Source organism: Pristiophorus japonicus, unplaced genomic scaffold (assembly GCF_044704955.1).
Source record: "Pristiophorus japonicus isolate sPriJap1 unplaced genomic scaffold, sPriJap1.hap1 HAP1_SCAFFOLD_110, whole genome shotgun sequence".
Lineage (NCBI taxonomy): Eukaryota > Metazoa > Chordata > Chondrichthyes > Pristiophoridae > Pristiophorus > Pristiophorus japonicus.
Window position 1 is genome coordinate 772,566 of NW_027250756.1, and position 14,389 is coordinate 786,954.

The window sequence follows — 14,389 nt, forward strand, 5'->3', positions numbered from 1 at the left end:
AACATTCATGCACAGGCATCTTCCACCCTTGAAGATTTTGTTCGGACCTGTAATTTTAGGTCCTTCTTTGAAGCATCTCTGAACGTTTTGACGTGGAAGCAAGTCATCCACGATTCGAGTGATTGCCTATGATGGATGGAGTGTGTTTAATGTGTGCCTGTGTGTGTAAATATGTGAATGTTTAAGTGTGTGTCTGGGTAAGTGTGTGTGAGTGTGAGTGTATTATTGTGTGTGAGTGTGTGCCCGGGTAAGTGTGTGTGTGAGCAAGTGTGTGTGACTGTGTAAGTTTGCGAGAGTGTAAATGTGTGAATGCGTGTCTGTGTCAGTGTGTGAGTCTGTGAGTGCGTAAGTCTGTGAGTGTGAAAGACTATGAATGTGAGTGTGCGAGTGTGTAAGTGCGTGCCTGGGTAAGTGTGTGAGTGCTTACATCTGTGAGTGTGTGAGTGTATGCGTGCATAAGCATGTGAGCATGTAAGCGCGTGCCTGGGCAAGTGTGTGCCTGTTTAAATGTGTTAATATGTGAGTGTGTGTCTGGGTAAAAGTGTGAGTGTGTAAGTCTGTGAGTGTAAGTGAGTGCGCGTGTAATTGTGTGTCTGGCTAAACGTGTGAGTCTGTAAGTCTCTGAATGTATGAGCGCGTAAATGTGCACATGTGTGCCTGGGTAAGTGTTTGAGTGTGTAATTGTATGAGTATGTGAATCTGTAAGTATGTGCAAGTGTCTGTGTGTGCGCATGTGTGTGCGTGATTGTTTATCTTTGAGTATATGCTTGAGTAAGTGCGTGAGTGTGTAAGAGAGTGAGTATATACGTCTCTATCTGGGTGTGTGGGTGAGTAACTGTGCGACATTGTGAATGTGTAAGTTTGGAAGTGTGTGTCTGTGTGTGAGTGTGTGTGTAAGTCTGTGAGTGTGTACGTGTGTGTAAGAGTGTGTCTGGGTATATATTTGAGTGTGTATGTCGATGAGATTGTGCCTGAATGTTTGTGTGTGTAAGTTTCTGTGTGTGAGTGTGTGTTTGTGAATGAGTGGCTGTATGCATGGCTTTGTGTCAGTGCGTGTCTGTCTGTAACTGCGTATGTGAGTGGCTGTGTGCGTGCGGGCGGCGTTCAAGGCATCACCCACAAAGACGCTGGTGGCCCAGACTAGATTCGGTACTTTGGACATTGTATCAGTCAGGGCAAGAAATACATGACAGAGGAAAGACGGATGGGTAATAAAGACATGCCTAAGCCCCAGAATGTCAGTGGTGTAAGGAACGTATTCGGACTTTTTAATCAGAGTCGGAATGTTCAGACAATAATAGCGGAACCCATACAGAAAATAATTAAATGGACCGGTGGACCCCTACATCAGATAGATTGCGGACCGGAGCAGGACGAGGCATAAGGTGAACTAAAAGAGATCTGATGTCGTCCCCCGCCCTACGATTGCTAGATCCCAATAATATTTTCCAACTACTTTGTGATCAGGATGATGGAAGATATTCTGCCAGGTAATGCAGGTACATGGGAGCCAGCTGGGACCTATAGCCTAGTAATCGACGAAGAAAGTCCCAGTGGTTAGTGTAATGCCGCGATGTGTGGCCGCCCTGGAATGTGCGACTTGGGCGGTCAAAGTAAACCAACCAGTAGTGATGATGGGACAGGTGATTTTGCACCCACAACATATCCTAAATACTAGAAAGCTGCGGTCGATCTCGGACAGCCGAAAAACTAAGTGGTAGGCGTTAATCCTGCCCAAACAAGTCAGTAATAATAAAAAAGCATAAAGAAATGAACCACGCTACCAGGGTGCTGACAGAAGGAGCGGAATATAGCTCTATGGAACAAGTAGAGGAGGAAACGCATAACGGGGTTAAGGACGAGCCATTCGAAAATCCTGATGAGTCTTTCAACGTGGATGGATCCAGAAAATACATTAATGGAGAACCCCATACTGGGTGGGCAGTGGTAACACAGGAGGGAGAGAAAATAATGGTATGAACGCTCCCAGGAGACGAGTCACCTCAGGTGGCAGAACTGTTATAAAGGCTCTCGAGTCAGCGAAATGAAAGTGAGTAAATAAATAAACAGATAATCAATTTGCTTTTGGAGTGGTTCACCACTATATGGCAGTCTCGTCACAACGAGGGTATGTGATATCTACTGGCGAAGTGGTAAAAGACGGAAAGCTAGTAGAAAGTCCAGTGAAACCAGCAAAGGAACCAAGGGGAGCAGCGGCAATAAAGGTAAAAGCACAAACAAAACTAACTAGTATGGACCAAAAGCACCCGAAAGATGTACCAATTGCTGGGAATAGGTCTGCAGACCTCGGAGCCAAACGAGCGGCAGGTGAACGGAAGCCAGAGCCAGCATTTAAGGCTGAATTACAGCCAGTAATGACAAAAGTGTTCAGACTGACATAAGTATCGCAGTGGTCCACCAGAGGGTCGAGCAGGATGAAAGACGTGAATGGAGTCCATCAAAAGGGTATCATGTGAGTATGGGTTCCCCAGGAGCAAGTTGTGGCGCCATAATGTTGTGAGTAGCAACTGCTAAAATTATATCACGCGATAACGCACACTGGGAGAAGTAACATGCAGTAACTGATTTTGCAGTACTGGTGGTGGCCAGGAACGGGTAAGGATGTCGATAAATTTTGCCAAAGGTGCATAACGTAGGCAGGAGAGGCAAGGTCGCAATGGGACATCAGCCAAGGTCACAGGAACCTCGGGAGAATTTACAGATAGACTTCACCGGCCCCCTGCAAGAGGAAACGGGAAAAAGGTTTTGCCGGGTAATCATAGACCAATTCATATGGTGGGTGGAAGCCTTCGCTACCAGCGACTGTTCCACTCGGACCGCAGCACAGATCCTGGCTAGCGAGGTGATACCTCGGTGGGGCGTATGCCGACAGATAGATTCAGACAAGGGGACACATTTCACGAGCAAATTAATTAAATAAACATGTGCCTTGCTGGGAATCAAACAGCGGTACCACATGACATATCATCCCCAAAGTTCGGGAATTGTGAAAAGAAAGAATAGGTCCTTAAATACGACCCTTTCCAAAGCAACCCAGGAGAAAGGCAAAGGCAAGTTGTGTGCGGAAATTTTAATGCGGCTCAGAGCCAGCCCAGCACGAACCACGGGACTAAGACCATATGAGCTGATGACTGGATGGGATATGAGATTAGCAGAGGGCTTATCCGGAGGGACAGGTGAAGCAGGAACAATTCAGAAAAGGCTAAGGCAGTACATGATCCACCGAAGCCAAGAGGCGCAGGCTATGAATAAAGAAGTTCGAAGCAGACAGCAGATAAGAGACCTAGAAATTCAGAATGAGGAATGAGACCCGAAGCGCTACATAAAATAGGAGAACAGGTCATGATAAATGTGACAGGGATGCGAAATGGAATCGAGCCCCGATGGAACAGACCATATGCGGTACTACTGCCGAGCGATACTTGTGTTTGTCTACAGGAGCCCACTGGAATTAGATGGAAGCACTGGACACAGGTAAGCCAATATAACATTAAACAACTCCCGTCTATTTTAACACATAGTAACGGTGCACCCGTTGAAGATTGAAGTATCCGATAAGGAAGCATGCTTGAAAAAAATGGGATGAACCTGTGGATAGTGCTGGTGGTAACTGGTTTCTTGGCCGCCCTGCCCTTCTAGTGCCTCCAGAGGTACGTTTAGAACGAAAGGGCGTAGACGTTATTATTTGTGGAAGGCTCATCCAGACGCAACCCAGAAAAACTATACATGCCCCGCGGGAAATAAATTTCATGTGTTGATTTAACATTTGACTGTAAATGGTGGACCTATTCGGCACCAGTCTCAGGCAATTTTATCCTGTCACCCAGAAGAATGAGAATGAAACATTCAACTTTACAAAGGTGGCCGACGGTCCTGGGATGATGTGTAAGCGTGGTTGACCAATACTCCCCACAATATAAAAAAATACTGAAAAAAGCCTGGAATTCTAAAAAGACGGAGTATACCAATAGTACGTAGTGGACACAGGGAACATTGGGAGACAGAGACTGGGTGTTGTCTAGGAATAATTCACTGTTTGGCAGGTGGGATACATGGTTGGTCATGATATGTGTAAATATCTCCGTCCGAACCAGGAACGGATGCCACTCTTACAAAGGCTACACGATACATGCCTGAGCACACTGATAGACCCTGCAATAATACAGTTAACAATAAATATACAGTATGATCAATAGATGGTATCCAGTTTTTGTAAGAACCCGGATATTGCTCTGAATATAACCAAAGATGGCAATCGGTGAAACTTACTAGATAGAGTACTAGGACGATTAGGAACGCGACTAGGAGCATTAAACTCAATGGATATTGAAACGCTGCTGAATAAAGCGGGACTATTGACTAACGATGCCATAAGGCTGTCAGATGTGTGTCAAGAAACCTTACAGTCCAAAAGCGTGTTAGGATGGCTGTCAGTCAAAATGATTTGGGGGTGGTAAAACAAAAGTAACTGGGAACAGCAACATGTATCGGCCAATTTAATGCGGGAAGCCAATAAGACTCACTGACTTATAATGGGTTTGATCAGCGAAGGAAAACTGATGAATTAGAAAGGACAGCATTTTCTGGGAATGCCCCACGATGGGCTAAACTGTTTCAGTTTGTCCACCGAAATCTAACACTCAGGCCAGATATGAAGCATACGCGATGTGATGAAGAGGGATGTAATCTGACTATGTTGTTAGCTAATGTTACGAACAGTCAGATATGGTGTGAATATGTGACCCTCCCATAGCTATTCGGTAAAAATTTATGGAAGCCACAGTTTTACGGGAAATGGATAGACCCGAAGAATAAAATACACGTAGGGATGGACTGTGTTAAGTGACCATTTGGGCTAGTATCCCCGCTACAGACACCAGTGGTGGATCCATGCAGCATGGAAGGCATGGCAGAGGCGTATCAATGCCACTTGAAGCACTTAAGTGATTATAATAATACATGAAATAGGACAAAACTACATATGTCTAACCAATACCCACATGGTAAATTTGAAGGCAGATCGCTTGGAACCCCCGGTAAATGAATCCCAAGAGGAAATATATATCATCATCGACGTCAGCACGACCAAGACCGAACAAATAGGAGAATGGAAAAACATTGCCCAAAACATGAGCACGAAAGGACTATCCGTACGATCCCCAGTAGTGGACTTGAGAATGTTAAGGGCCTTTATGGAAAAACACATTTAGGTGACCAACTACATGGGCGAAGAAAAGGAACCGTTACTAAGAAAAAACAAGAACTGATCCGAGTGACGGAGGAACTAAGTGACCTCGCGGTTAATCACTGGTGGGACATTTTTAAGTGCTTTTCACATGAGGCCCACGCAGTCCACAAATTGATGTGGCACACAATTGTGCTAATAATGGTACGGGTTGGGATATGTATCGTCATCCAATTACATCTGATGTCTAACATCCCAGGTATATACAACCGCATGGTTCAAGCCGAACAGCAACCAGCCTTGTTCACTTTTTAACGTCAGTGTGATAGGGAGGCGAATGACTTTGTAGCGCGTTAGGCGAACAACTAACACCTCCGAGCTTATGCTCTGTAGTACGAAAGCAAATATAAATAGCTTGCCACTAATCCCACGCAAATGGTCAGGAGTAGCATGCAAAGATTCCTTTAAGGGACATGATTACGAGTGATCCAAAGGAAATGGATTTGATCACGTTTTTTAGCAGATGGCTGAGAATATATATGTGGTGGGCTGATTATTTCGAAATAATCAGGGACCAATAGGAGAGACTGAAGAGGTAAATTAAAATTCTTTATATATTAATTAATGGTGGCATTTTAAAATTGAGCTAACTGATTTTAAAATGAAAAGCACAGACTGTGTGAAACATTGCACATAGAAACAAATTTTCTAGTTCACCGACCAAGGCCTTGGGAGGCAAGCACAGAAAGAGAGAACAGAGAAATTGAAGCCATAAGAAGATAAGGGTAGAATAGAAATAGACACGATAGCAACTGTCCGGACTTAACATTTAAGGCATACGGAAGGCAGAAAGGAGGACGTGCTGTTCCAATATATTAACCAAGCATCATGTATCAATCATCACGTATTCATTATAACTTGTTTAAGTACGTAATGATTTAATCTGAAATTCCATAAAGGAAGATGCCTCTGGCCACTTATTTGAGCGTTCTTTCACTGAATAGCTCTTCTGACAGCTTGTATCTATCAAAATTATAAACAAAATTTTTTTAAGGATAACGGACTCTGAGCGGTGGTTTGAAGTTAATCCTAACAGAAAATAGGAGTGAGGTCATTATGTGTCTGAATGGACAATGAAAGTATAAGCGAGGTTAGTTATGTACCTGATGGGCAGTGACAGTATGAGTGAAGTCAGTGAAATACCTGGATTGGTAGTGATAGTATGAGTGAGTTGATCAATGTACCTGGATGGGCAGTGACAGTATGAGTGAGATCAGTGATGTATCTGGATGGGTAGTGATAGGCAGAGTGAGGTCAGTGATGCATCTGGATGGGTAGTGACAGTGTGAGTGAGGTCAGTGATGTTTCTGGATGGGGAGTGACAGTATGATTGAGGTCAGTGATGTAACTGGATGGGCAGTGAGAGTATGAGTGTGGTCATTAATGTATCTGGATGAGCAGTTAAAGTATGAGTGAGATCAGTGCTGTAACTGATTGCGTAGATATGTTCTGTGTGTGATCAGTGATGTACCTGGATGGGAAGAGACCGTATGAGTGAGGTCAGTGATATGCCTAGATGCGTGGTGACAGTATGAGTCAGGTCAGTGATGTATTTGGATGGGTAGCGACTCTATGAGTAAAGTCACTGATGTATCTGGATGGGTAGAGACAGCATGAGTGACGTCAGTGTTGCATCTAGAAGTGCAGCGAAAGTATATGTGAGGTCGTGATGTATCTGGATGTGTACTGACAGTATGAGGAAGGTCCGTGTTGTATCTGGACGTGAACTGACATTATCAGTGAGTTCAGTGTTGTAACTGAATGGGTAGTAAAAGTATGAGTCATGTATTTCACCATCTTGCAATGACAATAGTTTTGTAACTGTAACTGATGCACACTATACCTGTACACTTGAAATGCACACCCTGACCACAGTGTGTGAGCTTCCGGGAGACACACCTCACCTGTGTTTCCATATATAAAAGGGGAGGTCCCTCCGAGCGGCAGCACTGCTTGGTCCTTGGAATAAAGTGAAGGTCACAGAGTGACCGTGTCTGATACATACATGCCACGTGTGAGTTTGTAACAAGGTGCAGAGAAACTACATTTGGGAACGAGAAACGGGAATCACTGAACCACGAGGATGGTCACCGGTGGCACAGATGAACGCTACTGAGTGGGTGAGGACTCGGACGAATTTGTGGAAAGACACCAGCAGAGCTTTGTCACAAAGGACTGGCTGGAAGAGACCGCGGCTGACAAGGAAAGGACGCATCTACTGAGCAGCTGTGGTCCACAGACCTATGCACTGATGAAAAATTTGCTCGCACCCCAAAAGCCGGTGGACAAGTCCTTCGAAGAGCTCAGCCAGCTGATCAGTGAGTATCTCAAGTCGGAAAGTAGTGTACAAAACGCCCGGCACCGGTTATACTCTCACCAGCGTAGGGAGGGTAAAAACGTCTCGGACTTCGTGGCAGAACTGCGGTTTTTGGCCAGTCTCTCTAAGTACTCCGATGTTGCAGGGCGGGGGGGGAAGTTAAGGAACTTTTTCAATCATGCCGACATTTTCAGGAATCTCATAAACATAGAAACATAGAAACAAAAAAATTGGGGCAGGAGTAGGCCATTCGGCCCTTCGAGCCTGCACCGCCATTCAATGAGTTCATGGCTGAACATGCAACTTCAGGAGCCCATTCCTGCTTTCACGCCATACCCCTTGATCCCACTCGTAGTAAAGACTTCATCTCACTCCTTTTTGAATATATTTAGTGAATGGGCCTCAACAACTTTCTGTGGTAGAGAATTCCACAGGTTCACCTCTCTCTGGGTGAAGAAGTTTCTCCTCATCTCGGTCCTAAATGGCTTACCCCTTATCCTTAGGCTATGACCCCTGGTTCTGGACTTCCCCAACATTGGGAACATACTTCCTGCATCTAACCTGTCTAAACCCATCAGAAATGTAAAGGTTTCTATGAGGTCTCCTCTCACTCTTCTGAACTCCAGTTAATACAAGCACAGTTGATCCAGTCATTCTTGATACGTCAGTCTAGCCATCCCGGGAATCAGTCTGGTGAACCTTCGCTGCAGTCCCTCAATAGCAAGAATGTCCTTCCTCAAGTTACGAACCAAAACTGTACACAATACTCCAGGTGTGGCCTCACCAATGCCCTGTACAACTGTAGTAACACATCCCTGCCCCTGTACTCAAACCACTCACTATGAAGGCCAACATGCCATTTGCTTTTTTAACCGCCTGCTGCAACTGCATGCCAACCTTCAATGCCTGATGTACCATGCCACCCAGGTCTCGTCGCACCTCCCCTTTTGCTAATCTGTCGCCAATCAGATAATGTTTAAAAGCTGAAAATAAAATATGATTGATATTTTATTAATTCAAATTGTACTCACTTCGTTTATTGATTTATTCTTCTACTGTCTAACCTTTTCATCATGGCCGCCGCTCTTCTGATTCCCTTTATTTCTGTCGGTCCCTAGCTCTGCCACATTTCAGTCCCACAGCTATCCACACTCTGCCAGCTCCAGATCTACAGTTTTTTCGAGAATGGTCCTTGGAATATCAGAAGGATAGAATTCAAATCTAACGTGGTATTGTTGTTACAGGAAGTATTGGGCTTACACAATTTAGAACGTGTGTTCATTGCTGGTAAGCTAATCACGGAAATAACTCTTCTGCACTATGTCGTACACACAGGTCAGCAACAGAGATTCAATTTTCCAGTTACGATGACATTGTAGGAAATCTTACCTTATACCTTCTGAAAAGAGGTTACCTGCAAGCCATCCAACGTCGTTTTTAATGTTATGAAGAAGATGGACAATTTGTTTGCTCAAATTATTCTCCGTGGTATAGAGTTCAATCATAATGATCGACATGTAAAAAAAACGTGAAATTTGGAGTTAGGATTGAAAGTGGGCAGAAAATTTCAGCTCATTGATTAACCATTTTCTGTATGTTATTTATTGAATTACCAGGAGTGTCATTCACAACAAACCTATTATCTGCCCCTGAACATTATATCATCGAAAGCTTATCAAGTTACACTTATTGCTGTTTGAAAGCATCACAACCTACTCAGCTGTAAAAAGAGTACAATCTCGATCTCCAGCGTAACAACGGCAATCATGGTGGTAAACTGATGAAGCTCGATGCTGGCAGTTTGACAATCAAGATTGATATAGAAGAAAGCCTCAAGTTATCTTGAAAGCAGCGAACAACATTAAAAGGACATTTTTAGAATGACTAATCCTGTCACTACATGTACCATCGCTTAGCAGGCAAGAATAAAAACTGCATTATTTAACATTATTATGTTCAGGTCCATATTTATCCTCTCAGTTTTAAGTGTATATTCTTTGGCACATGTCAATAATTTAACAAATGAAAATCTGGCAACCCAGTTATGTGCATCCTATTTAACTACAAACAATCGATTCTCAGTGTGTTGTTTTGAAGGGACGCAGAGATAGCATCAAACACACGGCACCTCTCGTTCTGTCAATCCAAGTATCTACCCAAGTCCTGGATATCCCATTGTTGGAAACCTGTATTTAGGTCTCTTGGCAGATATATGCTGAGGAATCTGACGAACTCGTATTTCCCTCCCTTATGTTCTTAGCAAGGAATTGACTTTTGTTTTCCCAGTAGAGCTCCAGGAATGAATGATCTTTGATTCGGTAACCAAACTCTCTTAAATTTAACCCAGTTCGGATCTAAATTACTAACTACTGATTAGGTATTACTTAAGCTGCTGAGTGAGTGAATTATGTCTTCCTTGCAAAACCAGTAAGGAAAAAGCCAGAACTCATGCCATGTATTAAACGCTATTTCACTGTAACCAAACACAGCCTAAAGTTAAGGTTAATCACAATGGCGATTAAAAAGCGGGAAGACACGTGATTAGTTATCGATCCATTCAGTAGCACATCACTGAGGATAGATTTGCTGAACAAAGTTAAGTAGAGAAGGTTGCAAAGCGAATTCCGTGCTTCTCTGTAAATCAGCACCGAAAGATGCTAAGGCATTAATAACAACACTGACAGCAGTCTGAGGTTATAAATTGATAGAACTAGTTTAAAATTATTCCTTTCGATGGCCAGTCTACTAAATAGCTCTAGAGCACGTGTGAATAAATACATCCAGAGCTTGCAGAAACTCGTCTTTCCCAATACTGTCTGAGAATCAACCTCTTTCCTTGCCTGTAATGGAGGCGGTAATTTCAGGAGAATTGAATCGTTGAACCCCTTTCAGCAACAGAGTCAACATTTTCCAGTTGGAACCTTTCTCACTGTGGGGCCTCAACATTAAATTGCCCATTAAAGCTGTTAAGTGGCGTGAGGTTTATCGCGTTCACATTCGCTGTAGCAGTGTGTGCCAGAAATGTAGTAAATGTAATTAAAGGAACTGAACAGGAAATTCGGAGTCATCGAGCCGTTCACACAAGAGCACCTCATAATCATCCACATTCTGCTGCAAAACAAAAACATAGTTGCACAATAGGTAGTCTCCTAAATAGTTAATTTCAGTCAGCTTCACTATTTTAAAACAGTTTTGCTTATCCATTCAAGGCATTATGGCGTCGTGGCCTTATCAGCCTTTATTGTATAATCATTTTGAAGTTAACAACTCAGTGTTGTACTGCCATCGTGAACCGCTGCAGACCGTGTGGTGAAGGCACTCCCAGTGTTCTTAGGTACAGAGTTCCACGATATTAGCCCAGTGACAATCAAGGAATTACAATATTATTCCAAGTCCCGATGGTGTGTCAATTGAAGGAGTATTTGGAGATGGTGTTCTTCTCAACTATCCATAATTTGCTCTATGTGATCGATGTCGCGGCTTTGGGAGGTTCTGTCGAAGAAGCTTTCATTAGTTGCTGCAATGTGTTTACAGATGGTACACAGTGCAGCAAATTGGCGCTGGTGATAAAGAGAGTTACTGTTTAACGTGGTAGATGGTGCGCCAATCAATCGGGATGCTTTGTCCTTGATGATGTCGAGCTTCTTGATTGTTTTGGAGCTTCACTCATCCAGGGAAGTGGAGAGTATACCAGCACACTGCTGACTTGTGAATTGTCGGTGGAGGAAAGGCTTTGGGGAATCGGTATGTGCATCACACGCCGTCGAATATACAGCCTGTACCACCTGCTCCTATAGGAACAGTATTTATGTGGCTGGTCCAGTAAAGCTTCTGGTCAATGGGGATTTTGTGGGACTCAGCCAAATAAATGCTGTTGAATTTCAAGGGGTGGTGTTTACACTGTCGCATGTTGGAGAGCATCATTGTCTGGCACTTGTGTAGAATGAATCTTATTTGACTATTAACAGCTCAGGCCTGGATGTGTCCAAGTCTTGTTGCATGCTGGCATGGCTGCTTTGTTATCTGAGGTATTTTGAAGTAAACAGGACATTGTGCAATCATCAGCGAATATCCTCACTTCTACCTGAATGATGGAGGGAAGATCATTGATGATGCACCTGAAGATGGTTGTGCCTACGACTCTTCCCTGAGGAATTCCTGCAGAGATGTATTGGGGCTTAGATGGTTGACATCCAATAAGCACAACCATCTGCCTTTGTGCTGGTCGAGCTAGTGGAGGGTTTTCCTATTATTTCCCAGTGCCTTTAATGTTTCTCGTGCGTCTTGATGCAACACTTGTCATATTCTTCCTTGGTGACATTCGTACTTAAATTTAGCTCTCTTGAAAATGTTTGGACCAAAGATGTAATGAGCTGTAGAGCTGAGTAGTGCAGGCATAACTTCAGCTGAACTTCGGCGAGCAAGATATTCACGAGCACGTGCCGCTAGAGGGAACCTGCCATCACTTTGTTGATGATTGAGAATTGGCCGCATGGGCGGTAATTTGCCGGATTCAACTTGGCTTGCTTTATGTGGATATGACATACCTGGTTAAGTATTCATGTTTTCAGTTAAATACACGTGTTTAATTTTACTCTAACAGCTTGGCTAGAGGTGGGCCTAGTTCCGGTGCACAAGTCTTCAGTACTACAGCCGGGATGCAATCGGGACCCGTATATTTACAGTTTTTCTTACCAATCGTGATATCATGAGGTGTTGAATTTCTGATTCTGTGCAATTACCCCTTTCACTCTTATGTTCGAAAAGAATCGACGTGACACTTTTGGTGAGAGTGAGTACAATTTATTCATTGTAAGCAAGGCCTGACACATTATTGTATCTGAGCAGAAGCTACCAAAGTGCAATCAAGTGTTATATTACCACTTATGGCCGAGATAAAACGGTTACGATCTCCATGTGCAAACACCTCCCCCCACCCCATGGGTACTTTAGCCTCTGCTTAAGGTCAGTGCCAAACATGTGGTCCCTCCTCCAGCCCGTCGCTCCTTGGATCTTCTGTGGATATAGCCAAGGTTTTTTGCCAAATCTCACTGCAATACTTATATCTAAGCGAGCCCTCTTATTCCTCCACTTCACATAAAAGTTTATGGAGACCAGTAAAGCCATTGAGGGGCTAAAACCTGAATTTAAAGACACAACCAGAGATATGCCACATACTCACTAATCGTGCCTGCCACTGTCAGCCGATCACCATCATGAACCCAATCCTTCTCCTTATAACCTCTGTGTTTCAATCCATAACAGTATCGAAGTCAAACGGGAAATGATGTATTGACGATTATTTATCTCGCCTGGGAAGTGAACAATTATGATTTCGTCATGGCTTCGCTGTGACTTATTCTCTGTTCCTTATCAGGATATCTGGAATCTTGCCAAGCTGGCCTTGTTGTTTTTACATGCAGCTATCCTTTTATAAGAAATGCTGAAATTGTCTTTTTAAATTTCGGTCAAGTAGGACCCAGGCGCCTTTAGTTTCTGTCCATCTTCCCGCAAAAACCAGGGCTACCCAGAGTATTCCACAACAAATTTCTGGATGATTATAAGTGAAGCAATTACATAATTGCGTTTTAAACTTACAACTACTAATATTATGTATTCATTATAATTTTTTTTAGTTAGTAAGTTAATCTGGAGTGAAGAATTTCCCAGTATTCCCACTGCGTGGTGTGACTTGAATTGGCTGAAGGCTGGCAACTCTGATCGTGGGGACCTCAGGTGGAAGCCGACATGAATTATACACTCGGCACTTCTTGCTGAACATTGTTGCAAACGCTTCAGGCTCGTCTTTTGCACGTGAGTTCTGGGTTCCACCAACTTTGAGGATGGGGATATTCATGGATCCTCCGACTCCCCTTGTTTTTCAGTTTAAATAGTTTCGCATCTCATTAGCAGGCAGGCCTGGTGCTGCTCCTGGTGCATGCTCTTCTACACTCCTCATTGAAACCGGCTTGGTGCTAGGCGTAATTATAATGGTGCAGTGAGTGATCTGCCGGTCCATAATGTTACAGATTGTGGAGCAATATAATTCTGCTCCTGGCACATTGCACCCCATAGAGGAACAGATTTTTGTTGCTAGATCTGATCTGAATCTATCCCATTTCGCACAGTAATAGTGCCACACAGCACGATGGAGTATGCCCTCAGTGTGAAGATAGGGTTTAATCTCCATGTCTGCTTAGTGGTCACTTCTACCAATACTGCCATGGACAGATGTATCTGTGACAGTTAGATTGGTCAGGATCAGGTCAAGGATGTTTTTCTCTCCTGTTGGTTTCCGCACCAGCTGAAGCCAGTCACATCTAGCCACGATCTCCTTCAGGAAGCGCCCAGATCACCGGTAAAGGTGCTGCCGAACCACTCTTGGTAATTGACATTAAATTCACCGTGTTCAACATGGACGTCAGCTGAAGCAGGACGGTAGCTGGTAATCAGAAGGAGGTTGCATTGCCCATGATTTAACTGATGACATGAAACTTCAAGTTTAACGGCAGAAATCCTGAGAATTCGCAGGGCCATTACCTCCCGACTGTAAAACTTTGGATTTTTCCATGTGGTAAGAAAGGAGATACCAAAGATGGAGTTGATCTGGACTTCGGCAGACAGGTATTAAACTGTGAGTCTGAGTATTTGCTTGCTCAGTCTGTTACACAGCACTCCCAGTTTTGGTACAAAACACCAGATATTAGTGAGGAGGTATATACAGGTTTAACTTCGTGCTTTTGCTATGTCCGTATTGGTATCTGGTAAAGCGAGGGAAGCTTTAGATGAATACGAGATATTTGTTA